The following is a 23700-nucleotide window of genomic DNA, read 5'->3' as shown; positions in this document are numbered from 1 at the left end:
AATAAATCGCATTTTGATGATGATATCTGTATTCAGATGTAAGGAATTTTATTTTAAACTGACCAGTTCTTTCATTTACTTAATTTTTCTATCTTCCCTCATTTCCATTTCCTGCTATAATGATATTTCAGTTTCGTGTTATGCAAAGTAGTGTAGAAAGATTAAGTTGGTGTCTGAGTTACTTTAGAAACAGTGGGTTCTGCCGTTCAGCCGTGTTGTTTCACTGAGTTGAGCTTGCTATTTTCTGGCCGTGCACATTAATTGCGGGTTTGTATACGTCGGTGGTAGGGCTAAGAGCCAACTCGCGTTAATTGTCTCTGTTCAGCTTCGGTTGATTATTTAATTTAGACTTAGTTTTAATTTTATATTTCTATTTTGAGTTGAATAAAAGGTTCTTTTCACCCTTCCCACTTCTGGTCATTGATACAAGATTAGTTGCTTTACAGTTCAAGTAAAAATCTAGCCAAAAAAGTAACTATAATTTAGCTAGAGTCTTGTACAGGAATGCATGTTCATATAATTAAGAATCATAATTTTCTTTCCATAGAAGTAGTGTTAGTTTTGTGTGGAAAGCAATATAACGCAACCAGTAATGATGCAACTACAGTTGACAAACTGTGTAATAAGAAAATTAACAGAAAATATAATTTATATTGCAATTAATTGACAAAGAAATACTTCATTAAGAAGTTCTTTAGCCCACATTAACAACTACTGTTTACCGAACATACAACAATTTTAAAAGGACAAATCCATAACATATAACTGGAATTTGAGAAATTCTAATATTATTCCCTTTGCTAACTTTTATACTAAGATCTACGTTTAAGCTAAGAAAGGCACTACCACAATTTCCAAATGTAATAAAGTCTTTCAGCAATCATAATCTAACGCAACAATATTTAATCTAGGGTTGTCGTATACCGAGGACCTTTCCCAAGTTCGTCATTTCACCAAAATAATTACACCATTGCATTATGAAATGATGCAGACATGAAATTTTAATGCTCCAAGAAACTGAGCACCAATGAATAGAGAGCGAAGGGACCATTTCCAGAACAAATGATCTGTATCTTTGTAAGCTTACACGTTTCATTATAAATGGTTATTATTAGAGACTGCTTCTGATGCTCGTTTTGTATTCACGTTAGAATGATCATCTAACGGGGAATCACTCTGTAAATGACAAAAGCAGGAACTGGTATATCTGGATCAAAGTTGTGTGGTAAAATAGGATGACGTCTATGAATAGAATGCTCTTCCTATTTGAGAAGAAAAATCTGATAAAATTGTAGGGATGACGACTGAAGATCTAATCAGCTGAACATGTGGCAATAACTCCTCGTGTTTAAAAAGCTCTCCACGAATTATAAATAATAAATGATTAATGCACTGGTGCACTTTACAACTTTAGCGATATAAACAAATCAAAAAATGGAAACAAATACGTCCTTTCTAGCGGTTTTACCAGCACATGTTTTATGGCATTTTAATTTAAAAATAGGAGTGTTAACGGTTTTCTGAAATTTAAATTAAGCATAAAATATTTCTATAAATACATTTGGTTTTTCCAGTAGTCAAGTCTGGCTGAATCAAAAAATTAAATTCTAAATAGTTCTTATTTTTTTGGTACTTTGTTTGAGCTGTTGCAAATCATCTTTAGCTGCACTAAATTTTACGGTACTATACAGTGACATCGGAAATTGGAGTAGCAAATATGAATTGCAATCTCGAAAAGCACTCAGTGAACTTGAATGAAACTTAGTTTTACTAAAAATTAAACATAGTTTTATTTGTTTCTTGAACTAAGTATTTAACTAGACAACTTGTCTAAGCCTAAATTTTCTTCTGCTGATTAGTTAGCCAATTGAACAAGACAACTGGTTTGTCATTATTTTGAGGCAAAGCACACTAGAGCTTATCTGCCTAAAAGGAGGGTTGCTTTTGTGGAGGACTTTCTAAGGGGAACATGTGTGGGGCATATGCATGTATAAATATATATAATCAATTATAGACAAAATAGTAAGCAATTCAGAACCAAATCCACAAAGACATGTAAGAAACGAAAGTTACAATCAGCAAAATCCCAAATTTTCTCAATATAAATATACGAAAACATTAACCAAGCGTTTTTAAACCAGATGGAATCCCAAAAGCAACAGAAACATATAAAAATACATAAAATAGGAAAGGAATACAATCAAATCTGATTCAACGTTATCAATATGAGATAGATTAGATTTACTTGAATCCCTCTTCCCAGGAAAACTACTGTGTTTCTGTTCATCCAAAATTAGCTGATGAAACATCATAAATTATTTAATTATAATAGTTCATCGGAAAATTCTGAACGCCTCCTCGACACAGCAGCCCTCCTTTCATCTGAAAAATACCTAAAAATAGATTTAAATGAAATAAATGTAATACTTAATAAAGTAAAAGTAAAATATATACTTTTCACAATATTAAAATACAAACTGAAAAGTAATAATTTGCAAAGTATATTCAAAACTAACAGAGAACAAACATTTTTAAACTTACAACCTTTTTTTAACTTTGATAGAAGAAAGGAACAAAGAACAGTAATTCAAAAGGAAAACGTAGACGCCAATAATTTCCTGTTTGGTGCTACTGGCGGTATAAATTGGCGATGGAAAGTCTGAAATCTCCCCAAAGGTGGATTTATGGTAAGGAATTTTTTTTTTATTTTTAGATTTGGAAAGCATTAAAGTAATGCATGTAAGAAAAAGGAAAAAAAGAAACAAGTGTTAGAAAATATTTTCCCGCCATGGGCTTATTATGACGATTTAGAATAGAGTAGACTTTCTGTTAATAAAAGTATAGTCAAGTAAAACCGTACTGTAAAACATATTTACAAATTACAATATAAATCCTTCTAAAACATCCTTCGTTATCCTTCTCTTATTAAAAAAAATTATAGAGCATTTCCATTATTTAAAGTAGACTGTTAGTTAAGTTAACTGGAATTTCATTTTCTTGTAAAATTTTAGTATGAAGAATTTCTTTCTGTTGTTGTTCAATAGTTTTCTACAATCTATATTTTTAAAGTAATGAATTTTTTATTCGAAAGCTCAACTAAGAGAAGGATAAGGAAGGATGTTTTAGAAGGATTTATGTTGTAATTTGTAAATATGTTTTACTGTATAGTTTTACTTCACTATACTTTTATTAACAGAGAGTCTACTCTATTCTATGTCGTCATGATAAGCCCATGGTGGGAAAATTTTATTCTTTTCTATCACTTGTTTCTTTTCTTTCCTTTTCTTACATGCATTACTTTAATGGTTAAATTCGCCTTTTAGGAGATTTCAAACTTTTCATCGTCAGTTTGTATCGCCAATACTGCCAAACAGGCAACCACTAGTGACTACTTTTTCCTTTTGAATTAGTGTTCTCTGTTTCTTGTTCTACCAAACCTAAGTTAAAAAATGTTTGTTCTCTGTTAATTTTTAATATATTTGGAAATTATTACTTTTTAATATTATAAAAAGTATATATTTTACTTTTGCTTTATAAATCATTAGCTTTATTTCATTCAAAATCTGTTTTTGTATATTTTTATTTCATATGAAAGAAGGTTTACTGTCAGCTAATTTTGAATGAACAGAAACACGGTAGTTTTCCTGGGAAGGGGGATTCAAGTGAATCCGATCTACCTCTTCTTGGTAATATTGAATCAGATTTGATTGTATTCCTTTTCCTGAATCAGATTTGATTGTATTTCTTTTCCTGAATCAGATTTGATTATATTCCTTTTCCCATTTTATGCATTTTTATATATTTCTGTTGTTTTCGGATTCTTCTGGTTTAAAAACACTGAGCTGGTGTTTTTTTTACAAAATTATATTGGGAAATTTGGGGATTTTGCTAGTTTTAAATTTTATTTCTTTAATACCTTTGTGGATTTGGTTCTAAATTTCTGACTATTTTGTCTATAATTGATTAATTTTTCAGTAGCATTTTGCACGAAAATTATACTGGGATATTTTTGCTCTGTTATTAAAATTCACAAAATGCATAACTCTCCTTCGTTACTCCTGAACTTCCAAAAATTAGGTAAAAAGACCATCAATTAACACTTCCTGTTACCATTATATTCGTTATTTGTCGTAGTATGAAGGGTTCGTGCTTCTCCTTCATAATTCAGGTCAATTTGCTTCCTAAGCTTCTGGGAGAAAAGAAATAATAAAAGCAGCCCTGAATTTTTCATTTTTCTGTCAGCTAAGTAAAGGGTGGCGGTGATGTAATTGCGTTTGGGAAGAAAATAATGATCCCTTGTGTCAATAAAACTTTCGCTTTAACGCGTTTTTCCGGTGAGCAGTTTCTTACTGTTATCAAAGGTAAATTTAAATTTCGTTAGTCTATCGTCAACACCGAAGTTCTGGGAAAATTTCATAATTGTTTAGATATACATTAGGTACTCTACGAAGCTGACAAACTCTGTGCCATCATTCATTCTTTTTCATTATTACAGAAAGTTTTTCGTTTCTTTTTTCATTTTTCACTTTCATTCCGGATCTCTGTAAAACACGAGGAACTACAATTAAAGTAAAAAAAAATGCACTTTGCTTGTAAAACCTTAATTGATTTATCATTTGTTCTTACTTTTACAATTTTTGTTTTAATAACAGACTACTACCACGCTTTACTTCTTTTACTCCAATATTGCAAAAGCATGAATATTTGCTTTATATTACATTTTTTTTATGCGCACAAAATTCTACATTTTCTGGATTTTCTGGTTTCGGACTGGATTTCTAGAAAATATGCAATAGGAACATCTCTAAGTTAATGTTAGGGATTCTTTTGGAGAGCCTATGCTTCATTCTTATAAGCGTATAAGATCTGGCTTCAAGTTCTTAGCTCGTGATTTCACTCTAGAAGTGGCCATTCAGAATTCCATGAAGTTTGTATTGCACTTTTTGAAAATTAATTCCAGTCAACTATATTCATTACTGTACATTATCTTTAGTACAAATTTACATGCCACTGCAGATTTTAATGGATACGTGAAAGCTGTTGATCTTCTAAGAAAAGCTGAGCTTTTAAAATGGAGGAAACAGCTGTCCGGATAGCTTAATTGGTATAATACATATCTGCAAACACACAATGGATTGGAGATATATAATTAATAGCGATTTATAAATTAATTACATTAATTAATAATTAATGACATTAATTATTAATGTCATTAATTATTAATTAATGTGATTAATTAATTAATGCAATTGTCCAATAAATTCAAACATTCTTTTCTCGCTGATACTGCAACTGGCCCAAGATTTAAGTACAGTAGGTTCTTTAACATTACCAGAGCATAGGTCCGCATTGTTTCCCTTATTTTCCAAAAGTTCCATCTCAGCTATATAGCTGACCCCCCCTGACAGTAGTTTATTTATTATATAAATACAGGCACTGGGACATGACCTCAGCAACGTGATTTATTATAGAACCATCAACGAGGTTTAATGAGCTGATAAGCAGATTTTCCCATACAAGTCAACTGCTTCACTGACGGAGAAATGTTAATTTAAGAGTAGCAAAGCTACTGCAAATAGAAAATTCTAACTTGTTGATTTTAAAATATTAACTATACAGAGAATTAAGAACAGCAATTTAGGTACTTACGTTACTAGGCTATTCGCTTGCAGAATGAGAAAACGACGATTCTAATCACTTTCGATAGCTAAACTTTTCAAGCTGAAGGTAAACTGTGAAACCTAAGATTCATAGGAAACAACTTCATATTCACTGCAGTTGCAAAGCAAAATCTTAATGTCATTGTTCCCACGGATGCACGTCAGTTTTAGTGTCGAATATTCAAACTGAAAAGTAAGGATTTGTCAAAGGTCAATTTTCACCCTTTTCTGTTTAGAATTTCAATGCATTTCGAAAGGAGACGCGATTTTCTGCTTCACGTGATTGTAAATCCCGGCCTGCATTATTCTCCCATCGTGTATATCATGAATAGAAAGTAGGCTTCCTTGGAAATTACTGCATAAAGGCATCTCTCTACTTGAAGACAGTCCTTGCATGTTTTGCCCTAAATTAAACAATCCCGTATAGTCTCTGCTTCAAAATACAATTATCCGAATCTAGAATATTAACGAGCGTTAAAGCATGAAATATTAATCTTATCATCTTTTACTTTTTCCCGTTTTAATTAAAGATCCTATCTACTATTAATACGTTGTAAGGTAATTAAAGTAATTTAGTTAAATAATAATTTTATTTTGAAGAAAGGGAACAGCGTCATTCGATTCTCAAAAAATGAACTTAGATTGAAGTTATATATTAACCATGGATTATTGATCCTTTTTACTTCCTTGTACGAAGTAAAAAGGAAGTACTGTAATCGCGAAAAGTTTCAGGCAGCATATTTCAACGAAAATATCCATTTTGACCGCTATCGAATGCAATGTAACGATGTTTTTGCGTGATATCTGTACGTAAGGACAGAATAAAAGACTATTTTCCTTGAAAAAATTGTAAAACTGATTTAAAATGAATTCTGAAGAGAATTTTTCGTTGCGCCTGTACGAACGTATGTACGTACGTACGTATTTCGCATAACTCAAAAACGAATAGTCTCAGAACGTTGAAATTTCGTATATAGGACTGCTATAACATGTAGATGTGCACCTCGTATTTTGGTTGCAATCGGCCGCACCAAACGTACATAAATATATTTATATATATATATCCAGTCTGTTACCCGGCTCAGTGATCTCAGTTTCTTTACTCTTATATGTTTGTAAATTGTATATGTTTTGCTTTAAAAATGAGTGAATTATGTTGTTCTTATCTTCCGGTTACGGTTTTTATGCCTTTAGTAAATCTGTATGCAATATTTTTAGAATTATCAACAATTTTAAAGTTATTTAAGTGCCGCTAAGCCTAATAATTTTTTTGATGGCGGCCATTGCTTGTTTACATTTGAAACAGCAGACTAGTGGATTTGTTGCCAATCTAGAGAAACTTAGCTTCGCAACAGCAAAGATAACGCCTTCATTTATTATTGCGAATTAAATCATGCTTAATCCTTTCTGGAATTTTTTCGAGGAAATAAGTGTTTGATTTACTTTGTAAATTTTAATACAGATATTTTGAGTTTTTATGTATTTTTGCCTTTCGCGAAGTGAGAACTGAATTAATTGAATGAAAAATACTCAATCGTCTGTGAAAAATTGTTTTTGTTTTGTTTGCTTAATTTCTTTTATACGTCGTACTAGCTTTATTATAGTATTTGAATAGAACATTTGGCAACGATTAGATAATTCTTTAAATGATATAAATTTTGTGCATTCTGAGTTATTATATATGAACTCCTACTTTCGTAAGTATTAAGATGTACCTGCTCACGCATCTGAATTTTCTTCGCCCACGGAAGTTCGTACTTCTAACATTCATTTGGAAATATCTTTGCCTAGTGCACTTTAATGCGATCTACTGGTGAAAACTCTTTAGTAGTTAATGACCAGAAAAAAGTAAGATTGTAAAAAGTTATAATATGAAAGTTATAATATGATTGTAAAGTAAGAAAGTTATAATATGAACGAAATATAATACTGTTAAGTGAATCTAGCGCCAGAGTGTCGCTATGGTAAACAAATAGAGTGAATTTTAAAGAATGCATTTATTCTATTGTGGTTTATGCGCTGTGGCGAAGTAGATTTAATTCAATCCAATAAGTTTAAACGAAATGCAAGAAAAATGCGTATAATTTAATATTCCGTGCAAGGAAGTCATGTGTTGTACACTTTAATTACACGAAATCACAAAAATTTAATTCTCTTTGGTTCCAATTTTAGAGTTCGTAGTTATTTCCAGTATAGTTTTGTCATCCCAAATTTCAGTCATTTTGTGAATGTTAGTACAATTTTCGATACATTTTAAGCTTTGTATTATTTGGTATACTGTATACCATATAAATTTTTAACCACTCATGAGTTGTGCGAATTTTTAACATATTATTGTGAGATAATATGTAAGTCTCCTGAATAATTAATCGCAGCTATTTTTGTACAAGCTTGTAACAGTTTTTGAGGAAAAGAATAATATTTTCCTATTTCAAACTTCTGTTGCATAAATTTACTATGAACTTTATAATCAAAGAAAGAAAGAAAGCTCTTCGTTTTTATTGAATGCAAACTCTTATTTCAGTTTATTTTTTGAAAAAGCGAAAGCTTGCTTTATCACAGCAGCTGGAGATGATTTATTATCATCTTGATATAGCATTCCCTAAAACATTTCTTTCGTTGTCTTATAATACATGTAGGATATATTTCAGGTATTTAATTTATAAATATATAAGGAGCAGACAATTAAACAGCTTGACTTCTAACAGCGAATTACCAAAATTTCCTTTCAATCTTAAATTGAAAAAAAATTACGAAATTGAGCAGGAAAGTTCGTTTTCTATCGTAATCAGTAATTCTCAAGGAACACTTACCAAGTATATTCTCAAGTACACTTACTTGTTCAAAAACATTGCTCTTATTTTGTAAAATTGTTTCGCAGACAAAACGAAATTGGGAAATAACTATATTAGTATGGTTGTGGAGAAGAAACTAATTTAAAGACCAGGAGCTATTAAGCAAACTGTAAACCTTGCCGAGTCGAGTCGGTGAACTTAAATAAACCGACATCATGACAGCACACAAGGAGGCTGGTATGTTTTAATTCTGCTAAAATGTATCTTAATAAAATAACCCTGAATTATGAGCGAAATAATCTCATCTGAAGGTAATTACACCCTTACAGACTTTTATTTCATGGATATCGTTCTTAGTGCAGTCCAATAATAAACTAATGTTAGTTAATATTACATTTCTGTGGGTATCTATAAGTTAGAAATAAGTATCAAAAATTACTGCTACTATACATTTTATGCATCTCTCAGAGGTAGCAAACCATTTGATGTGTTATATCTCACGGATACACATAACGTAGAATAATATGATGTATTTGGAAATGGATATTTTTCAGATTACAGAAGAAACCAAATGGAAGAGAAATGAAACAGAAGAGAAATACGCCAATGCAAAATTTAAAATAAAGCAAAAAGCAGCTTTATTTTGACAAAAGAAGCATTCCATAAAAAACTGTTTAAATATTGCTAACGTCAGTCCTTGAACATGCTGCTTTTGACCTGCAATTGTGAGATATTTTAAAACAAAATAAGTGGACATGATTGAAAACATTGCATTTTCCTAGAAAACACAGCCAAAATCCCCATAAATAGATATGAAAAATTATTTTGTGCAAGTCAAAATAAACAGATAAGTAGTTAAAAGTAAAAATTGGCACAAATAAAGATGAAAGTATTAGTGACTGCAGTTTTGCTGAAACCAGTCCAACATTGTTGAAAGCATTACTGTTGTTATATACACAGTAAAAGTTAATACTTCAGTTACAAGTTATAATGTTAAGTCGAAAGAAGAGGGCTCGGAACGCGTTTTTCCATATCTCTGTTAGAAACGGAGTAGAAGCTATGCCATTAACTAAATTGTTAAGCAAAAAAAAAATTCTGCAGCCACTTGAAATTCTTAACTGAAAGCTAATTAACGCGAACAATGATTTTGGAAATAGGAAATTGAGATTTTTATTCCAACAATGGGAAGCAATTAAAGACTATTTTAATTCATTTTGTTATATATTCCTAATCAAAGCAAAAAGTAAGAAAAACTGGAAAAGAGGTCTTCAATTGCTTCGTACTATTGCAATAAAAATCACAATTTTTTATTTTTGGAAGCGAAAACCATTGCTCATACTTATTCGCCTTTCAATCTAGATTTTCAAGAGGCTTCAGAAATATTTCTGCGCAACAATCTAGTTTATCACTTCGCTTCCATTTACTTCCTGCTGGAGACATGGAAGAATCCGTTCCGAGACTCACCTCCCTTCTTTCGACCAAACATTTCAATTTAACGCAAGAAACATGTAAGTTATATTCTCTCTCCTTTTCGCATGCCTTTCTGGTGTAATTGGAAGCATATTCGGCGCGTATTCAAGAGGTCCAAGTTTCGAGTCCCGGAGAGAGCACTGCACATTTTTCACGTCTTCGCTTTATAATAATCTAATGATTCTACAATGGCCCGAACTAATAGGTGACGAACTGTAATTCGTCACCAGGATCTGGCGACAAGGTCCCCTAATCCCCAATCGCCGCAAGCGTCTAAGCTATTTTCTCTCTCCTTTTCAACATGTCTTTATGATGTAAAGGTAGTACACACGGTGTATATTTCAGAGGTACAGGCTCGAGTCGCGACGAGGACACTGCTCATTTTTTATTTCTCCTGCTTCAAAAAACCTAATGTCGCTACAAACACTAAAAATCGCAGTAACAACACTTCACAATGTTGACTGGATCCAAAGAAACTGCAGTCAGCGATGTTTTCATCTTTATTCTTGCTACGTTTTACATTAAAACTCTTTTCTGTTTATTTCATATTGCACAAAGTTATTTTTTACAAGCATTTATGGGAATTTTGGCAATGCCTTGTAGACGGGAAATGCAGTTTTCTCACTCAGATCCACACATTTCTACTGTAACCATGAGAAATTTCAGGTTAAAAAACAACATTTAGATGTAAAAGGAGAAACAAATAATTATGTATGCAATGGAACTGGTGAACGGATTCGCGATTTTATACTTTAAGCTTCAAACGCAATTTTCCCTCAACGCAAATTTTTAATAGAAATATTCGCTTATTTTAATATAAGTTATTGTGAGTTTCTTTTACAGAAATTTATACTTACAAAAGCTACTTGTTTAACCTAAGCCAGTTTTTGATTTCAGATCGAAAATTACTTGCAAACTGTGCATATTTTAAGCTTTAGACCTCTTACCAAAAGCTGTGGAAGATGATAGATAAAAATACAAAATTACAGTTTTAATTCTACTTACTTAGAAGCAGTGGTCAAGTGGCATACTAGAAAGTGAAGATGCATTAGAAAAGAAACTCAGTTTAAAAAGAAACGTATTTAATTAAACGCAAATAGGAAAACTGAAGGTTAGAAGTGAGTGATCAGATTTTATCATTTAGCACATGATACCTTTAAATACCTAACTGCTGTACGCAGCCCATGTTAAATAGTGAAGCAAATCAAACTTATGCTGAAGTATGAATATACCGGTAGCAAAATCAAAATAGGAATTTGAAGAAAGCTACACATGGGAGCTGAAGTTTAGAAATGAGTGATCTGATTTTCTCTTTCAGCATACGATACTTCTAAATCCCTATACTTCTAGATACCATTAGCAAAATAGAAGTAGGAATTTGAAGAAACCAACCAATCTTAATTCTGATTTTGAAGATACCGTCATCAAAATCAGAATAGAAATTTGAAAAAACCCAGTTATAAGAACTGAAAGATAGGAGTGAATGATCTGATTTCATATTTTCCTATATGGTGCCTCTAAATTTCTGACTACTCAAAGTAGTCAGTGTTAAATGCTGAAGTCAAATCTAAATACAGAGACATGGTGATAACTTTGAAAAATTTAGCAAAATTTTTATATTCTCAACAAATCCTGAGATGACAGAATAAAATGCCTTAAGAATGGACGGAGGACAGCATGGCTAACAGATTCCATATAACCCTTAGGGGTCTAACTTATGTCCATCTGTCATTAGTAGTCTAACCAAATGTCCCTTTAATACTAGTAATCTAAATGTTACTAAACTCATTCACTTTTACGGACCTGTATATTTCTATATTTCAACAATTATTATTTTAAACATCCTCAATACATCTAAATCTTCCCAATTAAATTTGTAATGAATTAATGACGATTCATTAAAATGAAAGACTTCTTATGTATCAGAAAAAAAGAAATAATGGGTGAGTGACTTCCTGATTGAAAATCTCATTTTGTAAAGAGCTTGATGAAGAGCAATAGTTATTTTAAGATTGAAATGTAACGAAAACGATAAAATTTATTATGACTGCAGAAAAGTTTAGAGCAAAATAATCTTTAAACTATTTGTCAGTCGTGAGGTAATTCTGTAAGAGCAAAATGCATGTATAATAGCTGTGACAGTTACTTGATTGAAATAAAACAAAATATGAATTTTAAATTCTGAACAGGCACAGAAAATTAATTTTAAATTCTTGACACTAACAGAGGGCAAAATGAAACGTGAAATAAAGAGAGATTTTTTAAAGAGAAGAGTGTAGCGCGGTAAACATTTCACAACTACACTTGAAAGGAATAATTTCAGTAATTCAAACATTAATAGTGTTTTAATGGAAAAAAAAGAGAAGAAAATCAGAAAAAATAAATATTATCCGGAATATTTAAACACTGCGCAGTGAAAAAGTTCTAATCGACAGTTTTACGCGACTTTATACTTGACGAGATTATCAAGTTCTCTTGTGAAAAAATTACTTTAATGCCGTTTATAAGTTAGTTTCTTTTTTTATGATATTTCTTCGTTTGTTATTTAGAATCAGTTCTTTTTGTTTTGCAGACCGATTTAATATTTATAAACCAAATGAATTTATGTTACTACATGAAATTGCACATAAAGTACTAATTGTACATTTCTGTTAATCATGGTATTTCTGGTAAATGTAATATTTTTCATATAAATTTTTAACATTAGTGCATGGTGGTTTTACATGCATAAATATCGACTGCATGACAGATAAAAATTCAAGAATCTATCATTTATGTTATATTTTCCCGAAACATATCTGTTAATAATGCAGTGATCCATATAAAAATAAATATACCTAATAATCTCATATACAGCGCAATCCTATGCTCGTGATCAATTTTCAATCTTTTTATTGTCCCGTTGAATCATTTGGACGCCAGCCAGTCTAGGCTGAACCAATCTTTCGAGCGTTGGAAATAAAAGTGAAAAAGATATATTTTCCCTTTTATTATGTTTTAAATTTTATTCTGCATTTCGGATTTCCCGAGTACAGTTATTGAGTACTGGAAGTTATTTTAAAGTACTTTAAGAGAAATCATAAAGCATAAACACGGAAAAAAATCGTGAATAATTAATAAAACATTCTAATTAAAGTGAATTAAATAGTGGTGTACAGTCTCACTATAATTATAAAAATATGAAGTTAATGCAATAAAATTCCAGAAGATATAGTCTTACTAACATGAGAAATTATAAAATAATATTTTTTGACTTGTTTGCTTTAGAAATATTTCTCTTTGCAAAGTATTATTAGACAAGCGAACAAATATTTTAAAACAATTCTATTTTAAAATAAATACACACCTATCAGTAACAAATGCTACAGTTTGCATAACTGTAGAACTCTGCAAAATAAAATAATCAATATATTAATTAAAAAATTTTATTAATGATAATGAGAACCCTTAATTATTTTATTGTAATAACTATGAAGAAGGAAGATATAAGAACGGAGCTTTTCCATACCGTTTGTTCGACTAAGTGGCTAAGTTCGACTAAGTTCGTTTGTTCGACTAAGTGTTTGTGGCTAAGTGGTAAAGCTTTTAAACACTGGTAGTTCGACCTGCGTTCGAATCATGGCAAATAGACTGGCTTCATGGGCGTATTCGTAGTTTGCATCATGTGTAACGTAGATGAAGTCATCCTCTCCCTTAGCCAGCTAGCGTCGCGCCTTTTGCCGTAATCAAATAAAACTAAACCGTGCCATTTGTTAACAAAACAGAAAGAATTACTGGAATGAACTTTCATACTTTGATACCTATTCTCTTATGCAAAAGCTTATATATATAAAGGAAATTATATATGTTTTTAACTTACACATAGGCAAGTAATGATTTACGCAATAAGTATACTTTATTATTTCATGCTGAGGGAAGGTTCTTATTTTTCTCGATTTAAAATAAAAGAATGAAAACCTCGGACTAGTAATACATCAGTTTGAAATTTATAGTCTTTTATTCTCATACAAGAGACGAGTTTTGAAAAATTGTAATTTGATACCGTTAAAAGAAAATTTTGTATTGATACCTTAAAAAAAATTCTTGAATGCATTTTCATTCTGAAATGCTAAATTTAGAAAACAATTTTCCTTACGTTCGAATTGGATTTACGATCAGTCCAAGGAAAGATGAATCCGAGAAAAAAGTAGAGTATTGTGGCACAATAAAACGGGCAAATGATGTTATCAGAACACGCCAGTGTACTGGAGATGATACTGGTGATGGTACTGGTGATGGATAATGATAATTATTAAGCACTGAAAGGTCTTATAAAATTAAAAAAATAAAATCCTAGATTTTTTTTCCCACATAGTTAAGGAAAGGATTAAAAATGCAATATACTTCAATTTATATATTCCACATTTCAGATTCTTTTATTATAGAAAATACGAAATTAGATCTACCAGAGCAAGATATACAGTTGAAAATTGTTTGAGTAATAAAATAATGTTTTTGGGATGATGGACATTTTGGCTTACGGAATAAACGCATTATTCTCATCCTTAGAGGCATTGCTACTAAGATACAGAGTTCTAGCTCGTTTTTTTTTTTTTTTTTTTTTTTTACTAGCCAAACAACTCTGGCATACTATTAGAGAAAAAGACGATGTGTAGAGGGAGGTATCCCCAAGAAACAGACAGTGTCATTTCCAAAACTCGAACCATCAAAGTAGGGAGATAGTTAACATGGAACATCAAGAGCGCATTTAAGGAATGCTTTGCTTAGGAGGGAAGCTAATTGGTATTGAAAAGTTTCAGAAATTACTGTAAACAGTTCAGACTATATTAAAGTACAGTAATATTTTTCAGTAAAAAACATAAAACTGCTAAGCTGTAAACTGTATTTCAGGAGTAGTGACTATGAGGGAGAGGAAAATGAAATAGGAAATGCATATTCAGTAATATTAAAGTGAAAATCTGAAAGTTATGTTTAATATTTAAATCATTCCATACCTGAATTTAAATGTATAATTTCAAATATTCCACAGAAATGTTAAAATGAAACTCAATTACATTTAATGATATTTAAATTGCTGAATTCTTTATACGTATTTATTTTCGAAAACGTTTTCAAAATAACTTTATGATAATATTGGCAAAGTCATTAAAATGTTAAATAAATGTAATTTCATCTTTGTTACTGCACGAAATCAGTTGCACCATTAAAACTACACTGAGATTAGTAAAGATTTGTAAATTTTACAAATAAAGTGGGTTAAAAACTATTAGTATGCAAACATTCGTTAGAAATTTGATGCATAAAATTGTGGTTATGCAATTTAAATTCAACATAAGACAATAACAATGTACAAAAACAAACAAATACATAAATACATCTGTATAAATATTACACGAGTACAATCAACTGTCAATAATATGAAAACAAAGTCACCGACAAATACAATCTAGTCATCATCTAGACATAATCTTGACGTGATAACCATACAATAAGTTATATATACTCAAGTACGGTGCTCGAGGCTTTTGCCAGCGACAATCGCAATCATGTACTCTTTTGCTACGATGAATTTCGTGAGCTTGTTCTGATACCCTGAAGATTTTAAACCAACAAGCTATCACATAATTAATTAATAACTTCAATCATTATACTTATATTAAAATCTAGTATAATATAATTTTCTTCAGGGTAGAATTAAATTCAGATTAGATCCTATTTTCGAAGTTCTCAAAATATTCATTAATAAAGGGCTGGTTTTGTGAAAAAGCTTCTTCCACCTGCAACTTTCCTTGACCTTTTTTTAATTGCTTTCAAAGTTACGCAATCTACTACAAAGAGTAATCTTTCATTTCTGTTGCATAATATTTCTCCTAATAAAAATTTGTTAATGCTTTCTGTGGAGAAAACTTGGCAGTGACTATGTTATGCTATAAAATATTGTGTATATATAAATAATTTTATTGAAATCATGTGTGAAACATAGTATTTTTTGTATAATGCAACATGAACTGCTTGAAAGAGAAACTGTGCAGGAAAAATAAGATTAAAGGGGCAAGTCTATTTAACACTGAAGTAAATGGCTATCTCGCTAATTTGCGAGATATCGACAAACCGGCGATGTTTTTCGTCATTACTATCTGTCACCACATATGGCGAGAAACCTCCAAACTTGGCGACCATTTGTAGACATTTCGGTCCAATCGTTCTATAACTGATATTGGTACTTTATTTGAATAACTATGATAGATATATATATATGTAACTGTAACCGTATACAGTCCTTATATGTAATTTTTACCGTATATTCATTCGAGTAATTTCGAAAAGTGAAAGGTACTACAGATTACTCGGCGGCCGGGGAAGGGGACTGTATAAGCCATAAAAGAGCATCAGTTTTTCAGTTCAGAGTCGACGAATGAGTATTGAGATTATCTCCGTGTAAGCTTCGCTCTTTAGATGCGCTTTGCATTGCGTTGTGTTTAACATTCTTAGGAGTTCGAAGTGTAACATTTGATTGTGCTCTGTGATACTGAGAAGAGCTTATAAATGTTTCTCCCACTTTCTTAGCGTCCTTCGTGGTGTAGTGGTTCTGCACACTGGGCCGGTAATCCAGAGGTCGTGGTTCGATTCCCGGCGAAGGCGATTGCTCATTTTTCATCTTGCTTGCTTCCAAAAAATTCTAATGACTCTACATTGGCGCTCGAACTAAAAGGGTTGTGGATGATGATTCTCCGCACCCAGGATTTGGCGACTAGGTCCCCTAAAACCCTAGTCGCCCTTTAAAAAGGGAAGTATATAAGGCATTTCTCCCACTTTCCTAGCGTCCTTCGTGGTGTAGTGGTTCTGCACGCTGGGCCGATATTCCAGAGGTCCGTGGTTTCGATTCCCGGCGAAGGCGGTCGCTAATTTTTCCTCTCTCTGGCTTTCAAAAATATACCTAATGTCTCTACAAGCTGTAGGAGTATTTTTGTGGAAATTTCCAAAATTTTTAATTGTTCCTGTCGGTAAGACAAATTTTATTGAGCTATCATCGATTTTGTGCGCATTAATCCATTACGAACCCGAACCCACGCAACAATGTCAATAACTATATCACTGGTTAGAGATTATAGAAATTTGTTACATATTCGATAATTTCTTTGGTGTATAACGAAATATATGCATAATACTCTATGAAACGGGAGATAATTATTCACAGGTTTTCCAAAATTGTTGAACGCATTGAGAATCATAAAAGCATTTATATTGACAAATATAGTGCGAAACTTACTCATTTAGATCGATAGCTACAGGAATTAGTCAATTCTAATATTATGTTTATTTTCACCCTCTATAATTTTCATAATGATGGCGGGAAATAATAGATTAATTAAATACTAAAATCAATTGAAAAATGGCAAATTTAAGAATATTTTTACCTTTCAAAATTTAGTTAAATACTATAGATCTGTGAAAGTAGTTCCTTATGGCTTACTTAGTGAAAGTAGTACTTTATGGCTTTAGAATGTAGCAATGAATTTAAAGTTATCACGTCAAGTTACTTCTCTTCGAAAAGGAAAAGATTATCACAAAGTACTTGGAGTTTTAAATAAATGACTCGTCGTTGTCATAGCAACACGATCAAAGGAAAAACAGATCAAAGAAACGTCTTTCTTTTCAATACCTTAAAAGTGTTTCACAAACTGCACTCATTTTTTATGAATCTATGTGCAATAATCGAATATTGAAGGAGTGATTCCAATTCTGCATTTACAAGCTTCGCAGCATTTTTTTCTCTTTATTTATTTAAATAAATAAATTTTATTTAAATAAATCATTTTTAAAAAAATGTCACATTTTTTCCCTTGGAAAATCTTTGGTTTTATAAAATATGACTATGAGAATAAAATAAAGTTTTTCTTGACGCAAGAGTTCGTGACATTCCTAATAATTTTGTCTACATGCTTGGGAAAATGAATGTAGATAGAAGAATGTTGAAAAACAATTAAACATTTTTGCCAATGTAGAAAAGAAACCTGTTTCTAACCACCCTCGAAATCAATAAACTGGTTTGATTTATCTGATTATGGTAAACCCCAAAGGGGCTATCTGGTTAAGGGGAGGAATAGTTTCGAGGAGAACTTTCTAAGGAAAATTGATCGTATACACGATACGTGTGAGGAAAACCATGCAAACGACGATGCAGCCAGCCCGTTCGGCTGGATTCGAGCCTCCGGACATAGCTACCAGCACTCAGACTCTCAGCTCTGCAGAGGGGGGCCTTGAAGATGATAGAATTAACATCTATGCCAGACTGAGGGTGCTTTTTTTGTGAATTTTCAAATAGTTGAATATTCCTAAAAAATAATTCTTTAAACAGTTAAAAAGGGATAAATTAGCAATTCTTCAACCGAAAATAATTCACCAATTACAGTTTCAAAAGTAAAATGAATGCAAATCGGCCAAGTCACTGAAATTTTTTAATGTTAATCAGTCATTTACTATCTGCTACTTCAATTATCTCAAACTGATTTATTCTGCAATTTTCTGTTTGTAATATATTACCCCCTAATTTTATCAAGCAGAATCTAATTCACTTATTAGAAATTATTTACTAATTAAATCAGGAAATAAATAATTCATTAACATTTAAATAATTCATGGAATATTACGTTTATGTATACCAAATCGATTAACTACCCTTACCGAATAAGGAGGTGTCACTTTTCAAGAAGTCGAAACTTGCAAATTAATTCGATGAGATGCCTCCGGCGTTAGAAATTCTAGCAAATTTTTAACTTTATTGAGGCATAAATGAGTTCCTTCCCTTAATGAAAGGGAAAGTAGAAAAAGATATTTGGAAATACTAAAATGCTGAGGTAGATAGATAAGTGTCATTTTGTTCTGAGTTAATTCTTCATTTTGCATAATCACATAAGCATATCAAATTCATTCACATGTTAAATAAGGTTCCAGTTTTTTATGAAGCTACTTGCTCTCTTGAAATTGAATTTAGAATGGATGGGAAAAGATGAATGCATATACTTTCTTACTATTTATTTTAAAATATACAAAAAAAAAAAAAAAAAAAAAAAAAAAAAAGATAAAACCCAAGATATGTAAATAAATAAATACTACTTAACGCTAATCTCCATTGTCATAATACTGCGCTTAACGATTTAAAGTATGAAGATATATGCAAAATAAAAAAAAATACCATTTTGTTTGGAAACAAAATAATTCGCCATTTTATGAATTAAATGATGGGAGTAGTACATTTTAAAATGAACTTAAAAGAGAAAAATAAATGCTGCCTTTTTAGGACGAAAAGAAAAAAAAAACTCTTATTACGATGCCGATACGTACTTTGCTGCAATTTGGTATTCACTCAGTTTTCTCTCAATATTTCGGGAAGACTTTTCGTTTTCTGAAGCAGATATGAAGAATGAATGAAATTGCGATGTGCCGCTGAGTCTTTGTAGATTTACACGTTTAAGGAAAGCGCTGCATTACCAGCGTTTCATTTTCCTCTATAATTCTTCCAAAAGGTGTTTTGGGGGCCTTTGGAGTACATTATTTTACTACCAATCTGCCATTTTTTCTTTTAGAGATATAGAAATTTAGTTGAGATTAAAATTTGTGATAATATTTTTCTAAACTCAGAAGACAAGTTTTTGTTACTTGATGTGTCAGTGCGCATAGAATTCGTCAAACTGCAATCATTACTGCATTCGTTCCCACTTACAAAAATTTCCATACCATATTTTGTATCATATTTAGTCATATCATATTTTGAGCTTTCAAATTATTTGCAAATTATTATTATTTTCGTTTACATTACATTGTCTGCGATTTTAAAAAAAAAATTCCTTCTATGTTTGATCGCTAGAAGAATGTTCAGCGATTTTGAATTTGTGAATGATGGAGGACTTCATGAATGCAGTTAAAAAACTATTTATTTACAGAGAATTTCTTAAAAATCGGTATTCTAAAATTACATTATTTTTCGTTTCAGTTTTATATTTTAGGAATAATTCACTTTTGAACCGGCCACCAGTGACCGACTGGTAATTTAAACCGGGTACGGATACTGGCAAACGAGCTATCTGCTTGGTAGTTTCAGTTTTCCCAATGTACGAGATTATTTTTCTTAAAATACCCTCTCGGAATACAGGAAAATAGCTGTTGTGTGGTTTGTTACATTCAAATAATCATTAAATCTCAAGCTGGCTTAGATCCTGACGCTTACTGCAACTCAATTCTTTTTCGAACACCAATAATGCTATAACGTTAGCATTTGCAGAAAGATTGAAGAAGTGTTGTTGTAGTGACTAATCTCGCTTGTCTGATATCAGAGCAAGCGCACGAAATTCATCGTGTCAAGGAGGGAAAATTACGCCCATCGTTGGCAAGAGCCTTGAGCCCCAGAGGACAGTACGACTTTGCTCAGTTCCGCCTTTTTCTAAAGAAGAGCACCCCGTGGGAATGGATCTCTCCCCTCTTCTCTTCCACAACCTCTCGAGAGGACTTCGGATTCCCTGCACATTTCAAGTACATACATTTACAAATATCCATGCCTTCTCCGGGATCCGAACCCAGGCCCTTCGGGATGGCAGTCAGCGTCGCTTGCCACTATTCCGGTTGGGTGCAATTCAGATTAGCATAAGCGTTGTTATTCCAGAAAGTGTTCTGTTCTAACACAAAGTCCACCACTGTCTGTGTGGTTATAGTAACTAAACGCTGCTAGTTCGACCGGTGTCTAAATCCATGCGAAAGTGCTGGCTGCATAGGGTTTTCGGGGTTTTTTACATGTGTAACGTGAATGCGAACCTTTTCTCTTAAGGGGGGCTCATGCACCTTAAACCCCTTATGATCTTCGAATTATGCGACTGTTACAAGAATTGGAATATTTTATTTATTTTAAAAGCAATTACTTCCAACTTTTTACAGCTGACTACATAATATAGCTGCTTTGGAAACTAGTAACCAGAACGTTTGTGTTGCCACAAATATTTTTGTAATTTAATCCGCTTTGTGACAAAATTTGTCGTTATGTTTCCACCTTGAGCGCATGATATTTTAAAAATGGCTAATGGTGCATACTTGAAATTTAATGGAATTCTTTATGTGGGAACTATTTTCTAACGGAACCCCAAATCGGATGAAAATTTTAATATTAAAAAAATTTATACACGAAAACATTACAGATTTTTTTAACAAAATACATTTTATAAATTACTCGAAACAAAATAAAAATTTAGCATGAAATTCTTACAATTTTTGGTTCACAGTAGTTTCCAAATGTTATAAAACCTATATATTAAATATGGAATTAAATTATGCAACAGAATGTTTTAAACCGTGCGAGCAAGGTGGAGACATGACGAAAAATTTTGCCATAAAGCGGATTAAATTTTAAAATATTTGTTGCAACACAAACTTTCTGACTACTATTTCAGAAACCAGCTACAGTATGTAGTCAGCTATAAAAAGTTGGAAGTAATTACTTTTAAAATAAATAAGTTATCCCAATTCTTGCAACAGTCACCTATTCGAAGATCTTATGGGTTTTAAGGTGTATGAGTCCCCTTAAAAAACCCTACATGAAGTCATCCCACCTGCTAAATAGATAGACATTTTGTGCTTCGTCATATACTTGCATACAAAAGAAACCAATTACTCTCCAGTTTAGGAATGGTACCTCTTTCGCTCTTTTTTAAGCGTGCTGTTGTGCGCTTTGGCAAGGGCGTTTTCTGAAAATGTTTGGTTGACGTAATTTCTGAATTATTTTTTTCACACGTGCAAATCAATTTGCTTTCACAATTCTGCGTCTTACCATTTTTTAAATACAAATATATTCATTAATCATTTCTGTTACTCTGCCATGAGTTGTATGTCTCACCCGTAACTCAATCATTAGTAGCATCAAGTTCTTATGGGCAAACATTTTAGATCATATTCTGGCTAGTTTCATTAATATTATTCAAAACAGTGCATAAATTAAATTAATTACGTCCTTGACATGCTTCATTTAAACAAAGTATGAGATTTGGTCTCTGATTATATAAGTTTTGCATAAGCCTGGAATATTTATCTATAGAAACACATCCTGTACGGTTTCTCGTAAATAAATTACCTTTTAGTGTAATTGGGACTTACATCTATTCATTTGTTGTTTGTTCATACATTCACGATACTCAGATAGTTACGTAAGAGACAGGGATTGCTAACAAAAAATAAATATTTTATTCTTGGCTAAACAATATAACATGCAAGAAAATATTTTACGTTTTAAACTACTCCAACAGCAAAACACCTACTTTATCTCATCTTTAATATTCATGTTCAAAGTTAATGTTTCAATTTTCAAAAATTAAGGATATTAATGCCTTGCGTTCAAAATGCTTGTACTGCTCAATGTACAGCGTTTCCTGAAACATCCTAGGCAAAAACAAATTTTATATTGTATGCAATGTGGTTTATCACACTTTCTATACTTTGCGAGCTCACGGGTCTTACTTTATGACTTGGCAGAGATCCTGAATACTTTTTCATTTTTATAAAGGAAGCCACTTGCATTAAATCTCTATACTCTGAGCATTATATTCCCTCTATTTTTCCAAATTCTCTTTTTTTGTTTATGGCTGAGAAGTTTTCGCGGAAACAGCAAATTGAAAATACGAGGTGTTAACGCACCTTAAACATCTTACACACCAGAAATAAACTTAAGTTGAAGATGCAACATAAATCGTTACCTTTGGCAGATTAAAAATAACTTTATTTCAATTTTATCATCGTGTTAACAAGGATAGAGAATAATGTTGTCTTAAAGTATTAAAATATAAGAAAAGAAAATAAAGAGACAGAAGTTTGCAATGAAAAAACATTTTCTGTCTTAAAATAAGTAATACAGGGTCCGAAAGTATACTACCTATCATTTTCTTATAAAGTATATTATTAAGTCCAAGATAAGATAGAGAGCGATAGTTATTTTTAAACCAATCTGGGTAAACTTTCAAGCTCATTTTTTGCTAATTGAATTAGAAGAAGAACCCCTAGTTATTTAGTTATCTTTATTTATTTGTCTTTTCTTGCTGTGGATAAAATTTAATTCACATGATACTCATCGAAACCCACATTTTAAGAGCATTTCTTTCGCCTAGAAACAGCATTCGTTTTAGTATGATGCTTAAACATACAATCTCTGTAAACTGAGTTTCGTAATTATCTAAACATAAAAAAATGAGAATTGTAAATTCTTTATTTATTTTTTATCTCAGTGAGACATGGGAAACATTTCATTCATAAATTTGAAACATTCTATAAAAACACATTCTACACTTTTTCCAATTATTCGATTTTTTCTAAAATTTGCTTTCACTGCAGCCTTCTATATACGTGATTATTAAAGAAAAATAAAAATATTTGTTTTTAATTATGAGGGTGATGTACCTCTATAATAAATTAAAATCAGTGATTGGGGGTCTTCGGAAGCACATCAAATCAGAATTTTACAAAACTGCATTTCTGTATCCTTATTAGTTCGTGTTCAACAACTTACATCAGATCCTTTCTGCGGCTCTTTTACGATGAAATCTTTGATAAGCGATATTCTGATCTTCGATTTCTACAAACATTAGACAGTGATTGATCATCTCTTTACTATGATGTTAAGCCTCAAGTTATGCCTTCCCATTTCTCAAAATTAATTACCTCTGAAAGCTCAGATCGTACACTTCATTTTAAATTAATATACCGCTTCAGTAAATACCTTGGTAAAGTTTATCACCTAAGAG

At 31.6% G+C, this 23700-nt stretch overlaps 1 protein-coding gene across 1 annotated transcript in view; it reads right to left on the bottom strand.

Annotated features, from left to right (window-relative positions):
* The window catches only part of LOC118197004 (uncharacterized), a 572804-nt gene that overhangs the window by 225903 nt on the left and 323201 nt on the right, over nucleotides 1-23700 (bottom strand). The gene's annotated exons all lie outside the window — the stretch shown is intronic.

The sequence above is a fragment of the Stegodyphus dumicola genome, chromosome X1 (assembly GCF_044657685.1).
Source record: "Stegodyphus dumicola isolate Sdum_Otavi_A_Nest chromosome X1, ASM4465768v1".
Taxonomy (NCBI): Eukaryota; Metazoa; Arthropoda; class Arachnida; order Araneae; family Eresidae; genus Stegodyphus; species Stegodyphus dumicola.
The sequence above is the reverse complement of the archived record's forward strand: the minus strand, read 5'-3'. Positions and strand labels throughout refer to the sequence as shown.